General features: G+C 46.8%; 1 pseudogene; it reads right to left on the bottom strand.

The window, feature by feature from the left end:
• Positions 1-1,156: 1,156 nt before the first annotated feature.
• Positions 1,157-2,920, bottom strand: LOC120849939 (annotated as a pseudogene).
• Positions 2,921-17,336: the final 14,416 nt, after the last annotated feature.

A 17,336-nucleotide genomic window follows, 5' to 3' on the forward strand; every position in this document is an offset into this window, starting at 1 on the left:
CTTGTGTAGGATCCTCGCAAGGTTGTCGTGCTGATAACCCTTAGTCTTGGTCTCGTCGAGGAGATGTCTGAGCATGCTCCAGGTCCTGCTCTTGTTCATTCGACCGTCCGCCTCGTTGCATACCTCGGTCCACTGCTGCTCGCAGAGTAACCTGCAATGGCCTTCTATACACTGATTGAGTTCCGCGATCTTCTTCCGTAGTTTTCTGTTTGTGCGCTGACCCTTCCATCTTGCTTTGATTGACTGCTTAGCTTCCAGTAGGTGAGCTAATCTGCTGTCCACTCTGTCTATACTCTCGTCCGTTTCTATCTCCTTCGTGGCTCCCTCCATCGTCCTATTAACGTTATCCGTCCATTGATCGATATCCGTGATTTTTGATTGCCAGCTAGTGAGTGCCGTCCTGAAGGCGTCCCAATCCGTGACCCGGTGCTTTCTCTTCTCAGTGTTACCACCTTTCCCCTCCAGCGGGATGAGGACTTCTAGTATGTAGTGATCACTACCTAGGTCATAGCCCGTGTTGTTCCAAGTGACCTCTCTCTTCCTCCCCGCCACTTTGACGAAGGTGAGGTCCGGGGTGGTGTCCCGGGAAACCGATGTTCCCGTTCGAGTGGGTTGTTCGGGATCTGTGACGAGACTCAACCCTGCGTCCAGCGCGTCCTGCAATAAGTCTCTTCCCTTGGCCGTTGTCTTGCGGTACCCCCACACTTGGTTCGCTGCGTTAAAGTCGCCGCATACCATCAGCATGTTTCCTCCCGCTACCCTACATGCTTTATGAAACAGTGCTTTGAATTTCTGTTGCGTGTGAGCTGATTGCTGTACACATTAACTAAGAAGGTGCTTTCTTTTCTCTTCCTTCCCGTGATAACCTCCACCGTGCAGTGCTCTATGGTGCTCTTTTCTAGTATTTCGTGCTCTATGAATGTGATACCCTTTCGTACGAAGATACAGACTCCCCTACCCTTCCCCTTGGGCGTTTCGCAGGTATCCGGAGGCCTGTTGTGCGATCGGTATCCCGCGAGCTTGGGTGTCTCCGCGGCATTAGATTCCTGTACCATGATCGCATCTGGTTTCCTGTCTACTCTCTGCAAGTGCTGTTGTAGTACCGCTTTCTTGTGTGCAAAACCGTTACAGTTCCAGTGCCAGACTACGAGGCCTTTTACTGGCGGAGTGGTTGTTGCTGCACGCCCTGTCCCGTCCATGATTGTTGGAGTTTGGTAATGATGCCGATTTCCATGCTTTGTATCTGCGCTTGTATTTGTGCTTGTAGCTGTACCTGTAGTTGCGCCAACATACTCTGCATGTTCTTCTCGAGCGAAGTGAGGCGCTCGCTAGTCTCCTTGCAGATTTCCTCCATTCTGTCCAATCTTTCATCGTGTCTCTTGAGCTTATCCATGATCTTTCGATCCCTGATGCTTTCTATGGCCCTTCTCTTGGGGGCTGGTTCCGTTGGCCTATCGGCTCTGGGGTCCACTTCGGTCTCTGATTCGTCCTCAACTATGGTCTCCGTCGTCTTTTCTGGTACTGGTTGTGGTGCCTGTTGCTGTCGCTCCCCAATCAGGATTGCCAGCTTCGCATTGATTTCCTTGATTATATCATCCTGCTCCGAGATTCTGCGCTTGAGCTTGTCGTTTTCGTCCTTGAGGGATTTCATCGCTGCCAGGTCCTCCTGCCTCTTCTTCTCGTAATAACTATTCACACTGGATTGCTTGCTCTCGGACCTAGTTGTCTTGACAGCGTCTGCCCAGGAAGTTCCCTCCCTCGGCCGCGCTACGTCGCGGCGGCGACTGATGCTTCTGCCTTACTGACTTCCCTTCTCCGACTGTCGGCTCGTCGTCTTGATACGCTGCGCTGATTCTCGATGGAGCACGACCTAAACGGTGGAAAGTCTGCGGCTACCACTTGCTGCTCCGCGGCCTCCGCTTTGCGCTCCCATTGGCGTCGCTTAACTATGTATGGCATCTTGTATTTGTTTTTACAGCCCCTCTCCCCTGTTGGATGTGGGCCCCCGCATAGCTTGCATTGCGGTTGACATTTCAGCTCGTGCCCTTCCTCCGGGTTCGCCATGCCGCAGCCGAAGCAGGACTTGTTCCCGGGATTCGGGCACACGTCTCGTCTATGTCCCAGTTTACCGCACGTCTTGCAAACATCGAAATGCTTGCGATATAATCCACACTTGATCAAAACTATGCCGTACTTGATGTAATGCGGTACCTTCTGCCCCGCGAAGAGCACTACGACCGCGGTCGTCTCTCCGATTCTATGCGCCTCCACTGCCGTGGGGTTGTTTCACTATGTTTTCCATGATATCCTCCGCCGTCTCTTCTATGTTTATGCCTCGAATGACTCCCTTGACTGTTCCGTCAGGTGCCGTTCTATAGGCGCTGACATCATACGTCTTGCCTCCCTCGCTAATGGACGTCATTTTAGCGTATCTCGTAGCTCGCCGCTCGTCTGGGGTGCTAATCACTATAATAATCTGCTGCGTATTTATACCGACGGTATCCTCGCTAGCCTCCTCCCTTGTGACCTCCGCCGCCCTTGTGACCGCCGCCATGGCAGCCGGGCCTCCCATCTTCGCTATATTGAGGCCGCCACGTGGCCTGACCACTATCTTGATATCCTCCTTCGGCATGCTTACCGGCATCCGTGCCCCTTTCGTGATTGCCGATGCGACTTTCTTGGCGTATTTGGCCCTAGTTCTGGGCCTGGACGACCGGTTGGTTGCAGCGAACTCACCGCTTTCCGTGCCGCTCGTGATCTCCTTGATTCGCTTGCCGGAGACCTTCCATCCCTCGACCTCTTCCGGTTCGATACGCTCCCCGGGAACCTCTATGAACGTGCGCCCGTCGACGTTGCCGACTCGTAGCGATGGAGCTACAGCCTCTCCTGTTGACGTGGCCGTCGTTGTCTCGTCCATCATCTCGAACATGATCACCGCCGGGTTAGGCGGCCGGCGGTCGCCGCCAACGGCCGTACTTGTGCTCGGCCTATGTTAGGCTTAGCGGGGATTCCCGCCGCCCCGAAAACAAAGTCCACGGACCTTGGAAATGTCACGTACCACTTAGGAAAATTTGGGTGTCCGCCGATAACCCACACCTTCGCCCGGACTTGGGTACCAGTTTTAGAACAATATTGATTAATTAGTACTGAATAAGTTGGAATTAAAGCAGGAGCCGATGTCCTGCAGACCCTGTTTTCTTGTTTTCTTCTTCTTCCCCTAGTTATAGGTTAAGAAAACATTTCTAGGGAAAAGAGGGCTGGGAAGGAGGAAGCAAACAGAATGATGGAGAGGAGGAGACACCCTCTTCTCTCAAGCGTTCCGTTCGCTTCCTCTTTCCCAGCCTTCCTTTCCCTCGAAAACTTTTCTTAGCCTGTAACTGATTATAGTGAAAGGGGCACTGACACATCAAAATCATATTTTTTTTTATTATCCGAAACGGTCGAAAACGATGCCGGGACATTACCCTCAAAATTTGAAATTTGGGAATTCAGTATTCGTGAAGTAAAAAAACAATTTCCAAATGCCGAATTCGAAGTTCCCGCGCGATCGGCGCCGGTGCCTTGACGTCAAAAATTGCGGAGACCTGAGAGTCCCCTTTCCTGTCACCACTCCCTGCTGTTGCCATGGCGACCCAAAGCGAGGAGGAAAGGAGCGAGCGCCGGCTAGCGCCGGCGTTGCGGCGGACCGGTTTTGAGCGGTGTCGCCTGTTTTCCGTTGGAGGATACAAATCCAGGAGACGGCACCACAACGAACTCCCGATTTTTGGTATTTCAAAAAGAAGGGCCGTAGTGCGTTCGCAATTGCGTTAAAAAACATGTTTTAGGATTGCCGTAATTAAATGTTATAGAAATGTCGCCTACAAAGCTTCTAAATTTCCTGATTTTTGACGTCACCGATCAAAAGAAGCGAGGAGGCGAGAAGCGGGAAAATCAAACGCCAAAAAGAAAAAGGCGCGCGTGCGCGCGGGAAAATTTTTTTTCGCGATGCGGTTTTTTTTTGCGTGTCTATGGCTGCAACTTGAATCGTTTTAGACAATAAAAATAAATACGACCTTTGGGGTGTCAGTGCCCCTTGAAGGTCTGTTCACACGATGCATCTTTTAGGCGCGCAACAGTTTCGCGACACTCAAGTTTCGCGAAATGTGTTCGTTCACACGTACCGCTTCACGTGCAACAACGATGACGTTTAGACTCGCGAAAATAGTTTGGGTGTTGACCATAAAGTGGCACTTCAGTTGAAAGCCAACATCATCATCATCGCCATTAGCCATTCAGCGTCGTGTTCTCCATCTTCCGCCACATTCTAAGGGTCAAAACGCAGGCGAGCTGGTGAACAATCATAATTAAGAAATAAAACCTTAAGACAAGGAAACAAAAAGGGACATACACACCACCGTCTTAAAACCAGCACAGCATACAGCTGTCATTTACTTCCATTTACTTAATTTACTCTTATTTTGTCATTTACTAGTTGTTGTATTGTCATTTACTGCCATTTACTTTATCTACTGTTCAATATGTATAATTTGGATGGAGGTTGACAAAGAAGAAGACTGTTGTGGAAGTAAATGAGAGTTGTACGCTGTGCTGGTTTTGAGACGGTACTGCGTACGTCCCTTTTTGTTTCCTTGTCTAAAGGTTTTATTCCTTAATTATGACTAAAAATAGACGCGAATTATCATCATCAGCAATTACGTCTTCGTCCTTCGCTGGATTTTTTTCTGATATGCTACTCACTTTTCCTTCAGTGGTGCTTGACGCGCTTGCGGAAGCGCCGGCAGCCTCCATCGTTCGTGGTTTCGGTTTTTTTTGCATTTGGCTCGGCTACAACACCGGCAGTGAAGTGGTCTTCTCAAACAGCTCGCTGCCCCCTCAAAGGCCACGTGAGAGCGTTTCTGAGCGGCCATTGGCGGCGCCCTCAGAGTGATTGACAGGACTCGGCAAAGTTTCAGCAAAAGCTCGCTCCAGGAGCGAGGTGTGCGCGCAACTTTTTTTAGGTGCGCGCGTCCTTTTCGGATTCGTTCAGACGGCGGAACCATTTCGAGAAACTACGTTTCGCGACACTAGATGCACGAGAAAAATGCATCGTGTGAACGGGCCTTTAGTTGTGCATCACTCAGTTTTGCCTAGATAATTTCCACCAAGTTTTCCACCAACAAGATGACGACGACGACGATGCCAGGAAGCTATACCGGGTGACCGGGGCGCTACGTTCTAGCCCTGGACGTCAATGCATCGGGGGTGGCAGCAGTCTACTTTGACTGGGCCACCGCCTGGAGCCGCTGCCTTCAACGAAGCGAGCGAGCGCACCATCAACCTCCAGGGCTTTACCATCCAGAAGGTCCACTGAACTGCCTACCGAAGGTCACCTTGGCTCGCTTGCCTACTGGCCTGTACCGCCGCCGAACCTCCAAGACTCGTGCGGCGGATCAGAAGAGCACGTCGTCCTCAACACCATCAAACTGCCAAGGCTTTCCCAGCCGCACGGTGAAGCCTCCGGACATCACCGTTCGCCCAGGCACTTCCTACAGCTGGTAGAAGTGTCTTGACAAACCCCAAAGCAACGCTGCTTGCGATGTTGAGAAGGCCGCGTCGTCCTCCCCCCCTTGTATATATCATCTCATAATCATCATCACTAGACGTGGCACCGCGGGCCTCCATGGTACGGGCTGTCGCCTTTCCGCGGTGCCACGGCTCTCCTGAGCAAATAAAGATTACGATTACGATTACGATTAATCGCCTCTTTGGGACTGTAATTCCTTTCTGTTATGTCCTTCCATCATCGCCAGCAAAACCTAGGGCCCCTTCCAAATCTGTTACCCCTTCACGGAAGTCAGGTCACGGAAGTGCTCTAGTGTCTCGTTATCATTATGGCAGGCGGCACATAATGTGTCTATCTCCTGAAATTTAGCCCTATGCGTCCTCGTCAACTTCCCAGTGAATTGTAAACGCATTTTCCCTTCTTATGTACTGTTTTTGTGACCTGTACATTGTTAGAGCTGATTTTTCCTGCATTCTTACCTCCCACATTTTTCTTCCTGCCTCTTTCACTCCCTTTTCCACTGAAGTAGTCTGCTCAGCCCCATCACTAGTGTGTAGGTATTTAAGTGTAAGTTTTCGGGTTCGGTTTGTCCATTTTGTGCTGGAACTTTTCATGTATAAATACTTGAATGCATTCCGTGCCCACCGCGTTTCATCTTTTTTTTTTTGGTCAACCATTGTTCAAATTTCAACTTACTAATTGCCTCCCTGTACACTTTCATTTGGTGTCTTTCGATACGCTCCCAGTGCCCATTTGCCTATGCTTCTTTATCGAATTCCTAATCCTTATTGAACCTCTGATTTCTTGCACACCACTCCATTGCGAAAAGGCAGTCCTGGTACCATCCTTTTTTTTTTTTTTCATGTACCTCTGACCACTTCATATCTATTATAGTTTCATAGTGCCTTTAGTTTCATAATAAATAAATTTCTTTTTTCTTGTCTAACTATATTCTCCTCGTGTTCCTCTAGCTTTTTACTTCCCTCATTGGGCCAGACTCCCAGATATTTGTATTTTCCTACATGGTCTATTACACCTTTAGAGAGCGTAATACAACGTGTATTACGATCTTTGATGGAACTTGGATAGCGACACCGACAACGTCATCGCGGCTGACCGGGCTGACCCAGCTCTGGGCTGACCTAGAGTTCCTGTATAGCTACCTACGGTAGCAGAGTTGCGCATTCAGCCTCGGCGCGTGGCCGTAGCGCCGGCTTTCCCGCACAAGCTGGATGCTTTGCTCCTCACGTGACTAAAGTTGGCGAATAGCGGCGCCGCGCGCGCCGCCGCGCATGGAAAACAGGAGAGGAGGAAAAGGAGACGGAAAGCAGGGAAACAATCGCCGGGGCAAGAGAAACGTCGGCGGAGCGACCGTAAAGGTGGCTTTCTTGCACGCCAACGGATGCTTTGCTCCTCACGTGATGGATCTCGGCGAATAGCGGCGTGGCGGCGCGGGGAAAACAAATGCGCAACTCTGGCTCCCGTAGGGAGCTCAAGGCTGACCGCGCCAACCACGCCCCCTGTGAACGCTCATCTCTGTTACGTCACGGCGCAGTGGTGGCGCGTCGGACGCACTTCCGGTCCGGGGCTGTGGGCGGAAGTGCCCATCTGAGACGTGTACACTGTGGACGTGTATTCCTGCGCTGTTTTGAAAGGAACCAGACAAAAACCTGCTTTCTTGTCAAAATGCTGCGACTGGGGCTGTACCGAAAGGGTCGAGAAAGGTTTGAAGGTCAGTTTTCATGCGCTCGGTTCGTCCGAGAACGTGGATATGTACCGTGAAAAGGGAAAACCAGACGCCGTCGGACAACGATTGCTTGGGCGGGAAGCATTTTGGGTTGAATTCACGGATACTTCTGGTCATCCAACTTATTTGTTTTGTTCCAAAATGAGCGCCGGAAAATCGCCAAGTTATACGGACCACCTGCGGACTACGTTCAGTGCGTCTTCAAGTTCAAACGGCCGCCTGATCGTTCGAACTGTCGTCTGCTCTTTCAAACGTTTCTGCTTGTGGTCTGCTCTTTTAGAGGACACCGGCCCGTAGACCAAACGTGGGCCTGGTACTTGCGATAAGAAGTAAGTGCAGGCCTCAAAAGACTTAAGTTTGAAGGTTGGTAAGCAGGCTGGACGTAAACAGTAGATACAAGGAGATGTTGATCATTGTTACCAGTGGCCATCACCGACTTGTTATGCCTGATTCACTTGGTTAGATTCTGCTTGCAATTTTCAGTATCGACGTCGACCATCTCAGCTACGGTTCACGCTTTTGCAGTCCGAGCAACGTCGCTACCGAAAATTGCGAGCGAAATCTCATCATGTGAATCAGGCTTCAGCGTACATTCCGCGGCGTCCACGCGGAGTGAATCGCCCCATGTCAGAATATTCATGCGAAGTTTTGCGGTGTAACGAGCCTCTTTAATTTCGCTGACGCCGAGTAGTCAGACATTGTTAGGAGGACGTAGAATCAACAATTCCAACGCAAAAAAGAGCGCGGGGACTCACACCGACGCCGGCAACATCGCATTTCAATGGTTTGTTTATGGGCGACGGCGAGCTTCTTGCCCACACCCCCATCGCGCATGCGCGGCGCCGGTGGCGTCCGCTAGGGGCGCTCCGGTTTGTTTGTAAACATGAGTTGAAGTAATTCATGGCCCCGAGCAACGTTACTAAAACACTCAGTTGGGAAACTCCCATAGACATAGCTTTGAAAAAGTGGCCCCAAACTGTCTCCGAGCACCGAGCTAATGACGAACACAACGCCACCATTTCTCCCGCAGCGGCCACTCAAGGAACTGCACGTGACTTTTAATTTGGCTATAAGAACAGATACAGCGGTAGATGTTGCAGGGGTGCCACCCCCGCCTCCCCGGCGGACGCATGCACCTAGGGCGGGACGTGCTACCTGAAAGGCCCGCTGAGGCATGGTTTTATAAAAACAATAGTAATTGTTCCGCAAACCCTTGCGAACTAAAGATAATAAAAACATCACGCGCCCATCATTTGGTACTAAACTCCAATAAATTTCATACCAAAAGAGTCTTTTCCGTTTGTTTTTACGCGAAAACAGGCTTTCAAAAAGCTCGAGGTGACCACAGTACAGACAAATGATAAAGAGTGGCGCTGTTGTCGCATTTAGCTCGGTCTCGGTGGACGCCAGCGGCCCAGGTTTCGACGGCGAGTTTCCCAACTGAGTGCTTTAGTAACGTTCGCCCCGAGTGACCTCGGGACCAGCCAACGATGCGGTCAACTCATGCTTTCTTCTTGTTAGCACAGGTTGGTCCAATTCCTTCGTTAAACGCTAGAAACACAAGTAATGGGTGTTTACTGCTGTTCCCGTGCTCACAAGTGCTTTGTGCAACTATTTTCGAATGTGTTGACGTAGTGGGCCTTCCTCTCATGGTTTCTGGAGACGTCGAGTCTAACCCCGGCCCGATGAGTGATGTACAGCTTAAGCAGTTTAATGAAATGCTCCAAATGTTGAAAGTCGTCAGTGAGCGCTCGTTCAGGATAGACCAAGCTCAATCAGGAATTCTTGCCTCACTAAACGAAGTAAAACAAAACCAAGAGGCCATTAAAGTGGATATTGGTGATATAAAAGCTCGCTTAACTGATGTTGAAAATAAAACTACGGCTATCACTCAACTTCAGCAAGACGTTAACACGGCACGAGGCTTCGCAGAGGTGACACAGAAGGAAAACGAAGCACTGAGAGCGCGTTTGGACGACGCGGAAGATCGTTCACGCCGGGACAATCTAGTTTTCTTTGGGATTGGTGACACACTAACCGAAACCTGCAAACGGAGGAATCAATTTTAAATATTTTTCAGCGGTCGCTTAATCTTCAAGTTGCGAATGAAGCGATTATTGGAACATTATGTCAGAAAATGTGCCGCCCAGTCATTGTGAAGTTCTCATCTTACAAGATTAAAGACCAAATTCTGCAACGAAGGTTAACGCTTAAAGGGTAACTGCAAAGAAAAAAAAGTTTTTTTTTAAACAGCCTAATTGGGACAAGCATGTCACAAAACAAATGTTCCGCGAAAAAGATGATTTTTTTTATCAATATTTACGCCACAGGACGTAATTTAGTAGAGTCAGAACCTCTCCACATTTGAAACTCCCGCTCTTTCGACCCCCGCGGAAGAGGAGTACGCCCCGCCCCTCACTCTCCTTGCGTTGCGGAGTTGAACGGCGCAGCGACTCGACTTCCGGCAAGATCTGGCAACTACGCCAGGCCGCGGTATTGTTTTGGTTGTTATGGTTTGACGCGGTTTGCGAGCACATGTAGCGAAGACGTGACCGGAGAAGTGCCCCTGTGATGTTCCCGGAAGACGGAAAGTATCGTTCGTAATCGTCATGCGCGCTTTGAAAGCGAAGGGAGTCACAGAATCCACGAGTGCGCAACCACAAGCCAAGGTTCACGACAGCGCTGCGTTGGTTTCGGCGATCTCGTTCTGTTTGGTGCAACACGGCGATGCGACAGAGCTGAAACGTTCGTGGTGTGTGCGGTGCTAACACGGAGCGCAAATTGGTTGTTGTGGGGTTGACGTTCAACCAGATAAGTCCCGTCGTCGTCAGCTGATCCAGTCAAACTGGTCCGGGAGGACGCTGGGAGCGTTTTTAAAAGTAAATCTGCCTCGTTCTGTTTCAAAATGTGGAAGTTTCCCGACGCATACCGTGAGTGAAAAGCTGCGGGCGTTTTCAACAAAATTACGTCGTTTTAATTGAACAATGGACTCCGAATTGTTGTCCTAAATCTGCCGTTTTTATGCTTCGTGTTGGACTGCGTTTGCAAAGCGACGTGTTGCATCGTGCGGTGCGAATAAATTTGGGCACGATTTCGTACCTGCCTACAGATGCATGAACTGAGACCATTTTTACGTAGTGGACATAGTGCTTTTTTATTTTCTGTCTAGTCGCGGACGTTAGGTGCACACGGGGCGAATCTCGACGGCCTCTAGAGCGATATGACGAGAACGTAACTAGACACGTTGGTCGCTACGCGAACGCCCGATTGCCTCCAGCCAAATAGCATTCCTTTCGGGGCGACATGGCTGCTGGGAGGCTCACTGTCGGGATCACGCATCTGACATCTCCGAAAAGTCAGCATTTGCACGCGCAAACACGCAAAACAAACAAACAAACAAAAAAAAAAAGCACGCTAAGCAAGCAAAGAGGAAGACGAAAGAACCGCGCTATGAAAGCCAAAACCCCGCGTCGCTTCCTATCACTAACACCTGCGACAGCTGCTAAACACACACTACTTCACTTCAAGAAGTACCTGGGTCAGTACGAAACGACGAAACACTGATCACTTCGGCGAAACGATTAGTCGAGGTAGGCGAGACAGGCGCTCGCGGAGCAGAGGCTTCGGCGGCCATGAAAGAATGGCGAAGCTTCTGTTTGTATGAATCCAAACGGAAGTGCCCGTCTTGTAAACCTTTTGTAAAGAATAATAACCCTCATGACATGGGTTATTCTTTAAACGTAAAAATATGCCGCTCAAAAGGAAATTGCAACATATAACAAAGGTTTAACAACCAAGATCTAAGCTGTCAATCAAACTCTTAGCCAATGAGAACCTTTTGGGATTGACGTCACATAATCACAACTTCGTGGCGCGCGATTCAAAACGGACGAAATAGCCGCAAACTAAAATGAGTCTCACGCAATAAATATTGCTGTAAAAAATGTTTTTTCTCGCGGAAAAATTGTTTTTTGACATGCTTGTCCCAATTAGGCTATTTAAAAAAAAACTTTTTTTTCTTTGCAGTTACCCTTTAAGGCTGACCGCATTTCTGTGAGCGAGGACTACTCGATTGGAACGCGTCAAGCACGAAAAAAGCTTATCGAATTCGCGAAAGAAAAAGGCGACACGTTTAAACTACGGCACAACAAAATGCATATTAACAACATATATGCTACGCTTATGGCACGGTGAATAACAACGTATATGAAGTCGGCCCCTCCGCATCTCCAATACCATCTACCACGCAAAATCTGGCTCCCAGCGGTGAATCGCCTCGGCAGTCGATATCGAGTTAACGGACCGCCAAGGGTAGAGTGCCTGCGTCACCTTTCTCGGATGTATGGGTGATATACACAAATATTAGAAGCATCATTAAAATCGAGATGACTTGTGCTCAATTATTGATTCAACTGATGCTCATGTAACTGTCTTAACGGAAACTTGGCTAAATGGGAAGATGCGTAATTATGAGATTTTTCACGGGAATAAAAAGTATAATATTTACAGGAACGACAGAGTAGATAAGAGCGGTGGTGGAGTGTTAATTGCAGTAGCAGCTTACATGAGTTTTTTCTGCATAAACACGATCTGTGATTTAGAAATTCTTTGGGTGTGCATTGGTAACAACCATCAAAAGTGGATAATAGGGGTGTGCTATCGACCACCCTCCTACGCTTCATCATTTGTTAAAGCCTTGCATGATTCATTAAATGACATTAAGGTGCGTTATCCCAGTTCACCTATTTTCCTTTTGGGTGACTTTAATTATCCTTCTATTGTTTGGTCTGAATCTATAGTTGCAATGACTTTATCTTCTGAATGCAAAGACTTTGTCTCCCTGTGTCTAGATTTTAATTTAATTCAGCTAGTCACGAAACCCACGCGAGTGACCCCATTGATAGCAAATGTCTTGGATCTTGTTCTAACAACTCATCCTGATATTGTTTCCCCGATAATACACCTCGCAGGACTTAGTGATTATTCCATATTGCACTTTGATGTTAAAGCAGCAGTGCCTAAGCCATCAACTCTCACAAAGCAAATTCGTAATTATGCTAAAGCTGACTTCATCAAAATTAATCATGACCTCGAAGCTTTCATTGACGTGTTTTTAGCAGGTTTCTCGAGCCGGTCAGTAGAAGAAAATTGGCAACTTTACAAGACCAAAGTACAGATGCTTATCAATCAGCATATTCTACTCAGAACAGCCTTTGAAAACTCACAGTCACCCTGGTTTACTAGGGCCCTAAAACGCCTCTCCAATAAGAAAAAGCGTTTATTTCGCGCTGGAAAATTCAGCACATGTGAACGTCGCTGGTCGAGCTATCGCACTGCTGCTGAAGTGTATAAAAAAGCAATTGAAGACGCCAAATTAGATTTTTTTACACGCAGCTTACCAGCAATGTTGATAAATAACCCTAAACAATTTTGGAACATTATGAACAAAAAATACCATTCTCCAATCACACTAATGTCTTCAAGTGGTGAAAGTATGCCTAGCGAAGTCTGCGCAAATGTATTTAATCGCGTTTTCATTGATTGTTTTTCGAGTAGACGCCTTGATAACTCACTGCTGGTTAGCACCGATTACCTGCCGATGGATTCGATTTCTCTTGATTATGTTGGAGTGATTTCAATTATAGAAAATCTCAGATTGTCCTCCTCAACGGGAATGGGAGGTATCAATTCAAAATTCCTTAAGAATACTAAATTTCACTCATCCATAATATTAACTAGGTTGTTCGAACAGTCAATCAAAGATGCTGTTCTTCCAGCATACCTTACAAACTACTTGAGCATGTCATCTTCTCCCACATTGTCAACTTTTTAGAGTATGACAATTTCTTTAGCCCCTCTCAGCATGAATTTCGAAAGGCATTTTCATGTGAGACTCAGCTTCTCTCTTTCACCCATGACCTCCATTGCATTCTCGATCGAGGATCCCAGGCAGACTACATTTTCCTAGATTTTGCAAAATCGTTCGATAAAGTGTCTCATAAACTTCTGATTCTGAAACTTTCCAAGCTTAACTTAGATTCTAACATACTTGTATGGATTCAATCTTTTCTGTCTGATCGCTCGCAATTTGTTACTGTCAATAGTAGTAACTCCTCTCTTCATTCTGTTACTTCCGGGGTTCCTCAGGGATCTGTTCTAGGGCCATTGCTATTTTTAATTTTTATTAACGACCTCCCGGTTAACATCTCGTTTATGTGTCTGCTTGCTGACGACCGGGTCTTTTATTGTGAAATAATAGATAATCGTGACACCAGTGTTTTACAGCCCGACATTAACATTATCATCGAGTGGTGTGATTAAGTCTGTGCATGTATCTCTACAATCTTCTGACGATCCTAACTATTTCCTTGACCAGATTTATATGGAGCCCGTGTCGTTTTATAAATACCTAGGCGTGCACATAACATCTAACTTTCATGGAAGAATCATATTGAGTATGTTTCCTCTAACCCTAACCGCATGTTAGGTTACGTTAAACGAAATTTTTCATTAGCTCCAGTTGCACTAAAGTAGACTCTTTAAAAACATTAATTCGTCCAGGGTTGGAATATGCAGCCTCTGTCTGGGATCCTGGACAAGTCACCCTCATCACTGCATTGGAAGCGATTCAAAACAGATCAACTCGTTTCATCCTTTCGAAATACCTTTCGAAATACCGCAACGCAACACGGCTAGCGTGACCGCCATGAAAGCTACTCTATCATGGCCGCCTTTAGCCTTCTTGCGCCGTGGCATTTCCTGCCTTTCCTTATTCCATAAGAGTTATTCTCACAATTCTATCCTGCGCGACAAATTAATATCCCGTCCTTTTTACGTTTCTTCTCGCAACGATCACAATCACAAGGTTGGTATTCCTATTTCTAGCACATTTCATTCATCGTTTGTCCCTCGTACATCACGAGAATGGAACCACCTTATCGGGAAAATTGCCACCATCACGGACTTTGACCTTTTCAAAACTGCAATTACTAATATTTTATTTGTTGAGTGTGTTAACCTATTTCTATGCTTGTTTTTCTTTCCCGTATTTTTTTTTTTTTTTTTTTGTGCTCTTTTCCTTGTAATGCCTCTGGCCTTGAGGGAAAATGAAATAAAAAAAAAATGTCTTGTATCCTCAGGGGTTCCCTCTTTTCGTCGCTAAACATCATTACTCCAGACTTGTTACCACTAAAACTCATGCACAAGGTGTTCCCCAGTTTATGTGAGTTCGGCATTCGTTTTTTTTTTTTTTTTTTTTTTTTTTTTTTTGTTTAGCGGCTTGTTGAAGCTACCGACGCCGCCGACCGCCGACGACGCACGTACGTACCTTTATACGTAGCTACGTCCGCCGCTTGGAGACTTTACTGTGTATAAAAGACATCGAACGAGAACTAACGCGCCCTGTGTGTTTTCAATTCGGCTGAAAGGCGCGCGGCTCGCTGGGCTCGTCTCTCGCCTGTTCTAGGCCGCTGGCCGCCATGTTTCATAAGGAACACGCTCGAAACGTGTTTTGCGGAAGGCAGACACGGTGTTGCGTGTTAAGTTTACACAGCACCTCATGTGTAGACGAAAAATACAGATGGCTGCGTGTAAAACGAACACGTTTCGACGTGTCCGCTATGGGACAACGGTTTACACGTCTGGGCGTGTTATTTTTGCTAACAGTGTACGCCTGTCTCTTTATCACCCGGAAGTTATTGACAAAACAGCGCATCAATCTATTCATTAATTCCTACTTTCATGCTAATATACAACAAAAAAAGGTATATACAGGATGCCACAAAAAAAAAAATTACACCTGTGTTTTTTTTTTTGTTTTTTTTTGCGAAAATAAACTAGGCATCGCTGAACGCTCATTCTCCGCCCAAAGGTAGCGCTAGAGCCTAGAGGTCACAACCAGACATCGTTGCAACCAGATGCCAAAGTTTAGCCCAATCCGATACCTTATAGACCCGTCGCTCTCGGACAGGGGGCGCGAGCGCGTCCGCAAGACGCGACCTTGTTATGCTGGCAGCACCATCCAGGCGGCGCTGTAACGTTCGATTTTGCACGTGCCACGTTCGAATGCAAGCATCTGTCAGCATCTGTAGACGCGTGATAACAAAACGTCTAAATAAACTAAAATAAAAAAATAAAAAAAACAGAATGACACAGCTCGCGGCCTCCGCGTCCCATTAAACATTCCTTTCAGCTTTATTATTTTATTGCTCTCTTTCATAGCTTCCGTGAGCCGGTATGTTTCACTTTACATGATAGCGAAGCTGAAGCTATACTTGCTAAGGCATGTTCCCCTGAACGATGCTCGCACTACACGAGCGCGCGCGCTTCGCAGGGACGCTGAAAGCTCGGAACTTTTGTAGCCTCTGCTACGCTGGTATAAAAAAGTGTAGTAAGCGTATTGGCGAATGTTCGAAGCGCGAGCCAAATATTCTATTTTGCTCACCTGGAGCGCTGCTCAAATCTTGAGAGCTACCGGCCTATTAAAAAATTATAAGTGATTTTCTGAAAATTTCAATGGGAAAATGGCGACCGATGGAGTTTTCGAATACATGGGGCTCTATGGGCACCAGAAACCGAAAACGGGCAAAAATGGGCTCCATTTTCTCTTGAAATAAAAAAAATTAAATCAATTTTTAATTAATTCCATTTTAAATCCATTTTCCTTTTTTTTTTTTTTTTTTTTTACAGGTCGCTTGCATTTTGGCATTAGTTGCATTATCTTCAGATCTATACATGCGTCTTATAATGCAAACCAGTCAGGTTGAACAGGTTTCGCTGCGTACACTCTGCGATGATTAGTCATTTGCTATACAAAGATGTATTTTGTTTTACGGGTTGGTTCAGCATTTCTATTGATCATTCTGCATTTCCACAAACTCTGGACTCGAAGTAGCACGAGCAGTCTCATCTTTTAAAAATGAAAGAAATCGAAGATTTTGCTCAGTGATGTCGAGGTCTTCTTTTAACTTGCGTACAGCACGTCCAAGAAGAAGACATCATTACAGTAAATAAAGCAGTGTTTCACAGTTACACAGGCTGCAGTTTACGGACCATGGAATCCTTTTACTTGGAAGTTAAGTCTTTACGGGCAAGGTGAAAGTGTGCAGCTTAAAAAGAAACGAAGTAATTAACGGTGGTACACATATGTTTTTTTACTCTTTTAAGGACATCATCCTTTGGATCAGGGAGGAAATGGTTTCGATAAACTGGTAAAGAGAAAATACTCCCTGTAACCGTCCTTGAGAGGTTATTTCCACGAAGCACTAAATAAATAATCTACTGAAAAACGTGTCTTTATACGAAAGTGTCAACTACTTCCTTTTAAATGCCCCAAGGTCTACCGTAAAAACTATCATCACTATATAAACTAAATAGTTTAAGCTATTAGCTAAGCACAACTGAAGAACCGTCTTGAGAAAAGGATGGTCAGCATTTTTAAAGAAAAAAATCGATAGTAATTGTTGAAAAAATAAATGACAAACTCAAGCCATCTGCTTCAAGGGGGAGGAAGAGGTTGTCTCTTTTAAGGGGCTCCCATGACGAACGCCAAATAAATGTGGCGAAACCTTTATGAAACTTTTGAATCTTCATACGAGCGCAATGCATCACTTGCAGCACGTACAGTGCTAATCACACTTGTCTATAACGCGCGAGCGTGCGGCTTTCTCCGGGGAGCGCTAGACTGGTGGCATTCGCGGAAACTAAGCTAGTCACGTGGCGCAACATGGAACGGGCCGCTCGAGGGGTGTACTGCCCACTCTATCAGCTGGCGGCGAATGGGGAAGGCTGCTCGCACGCTTTTTACAAACATCATTGCTTGTACAATCAACAAACTAAAGCATGAAGGCGTATCAACGATGTCACCATCAAGAAACAAAAATATATCATAAAGCACTTCACTTTTATCGCTTATCAAGATGATAAAGTGGGCAGGACACCCCTCGAGCGGGCCGTTCCATGTTGCGCCACGTGACTAGCTTAGTTTCCGCGAATGCCACCAGTCTAGCACTCCCCGGAGAAAGCCGCACGCTCGCGCGTTATAGACAA

Source organism: Ixodes scapularis, unplaced genomic scaffold, assembly GCF_016920785.2.
Source record: "Ixodes scapularis isolate PalLabHiFi unplaced genomic scaffold, ASM1692078v2 PGA_scaffold1__304_contigs__length_218370807, whole genome shotgun sequence".
NCBI classification, from domain to species: Eukaryota; Metazoa; Arthropoda; class Arachnida; order Ixodida; family Ixodidae; genus Ixodes; species Ixodes scapularis.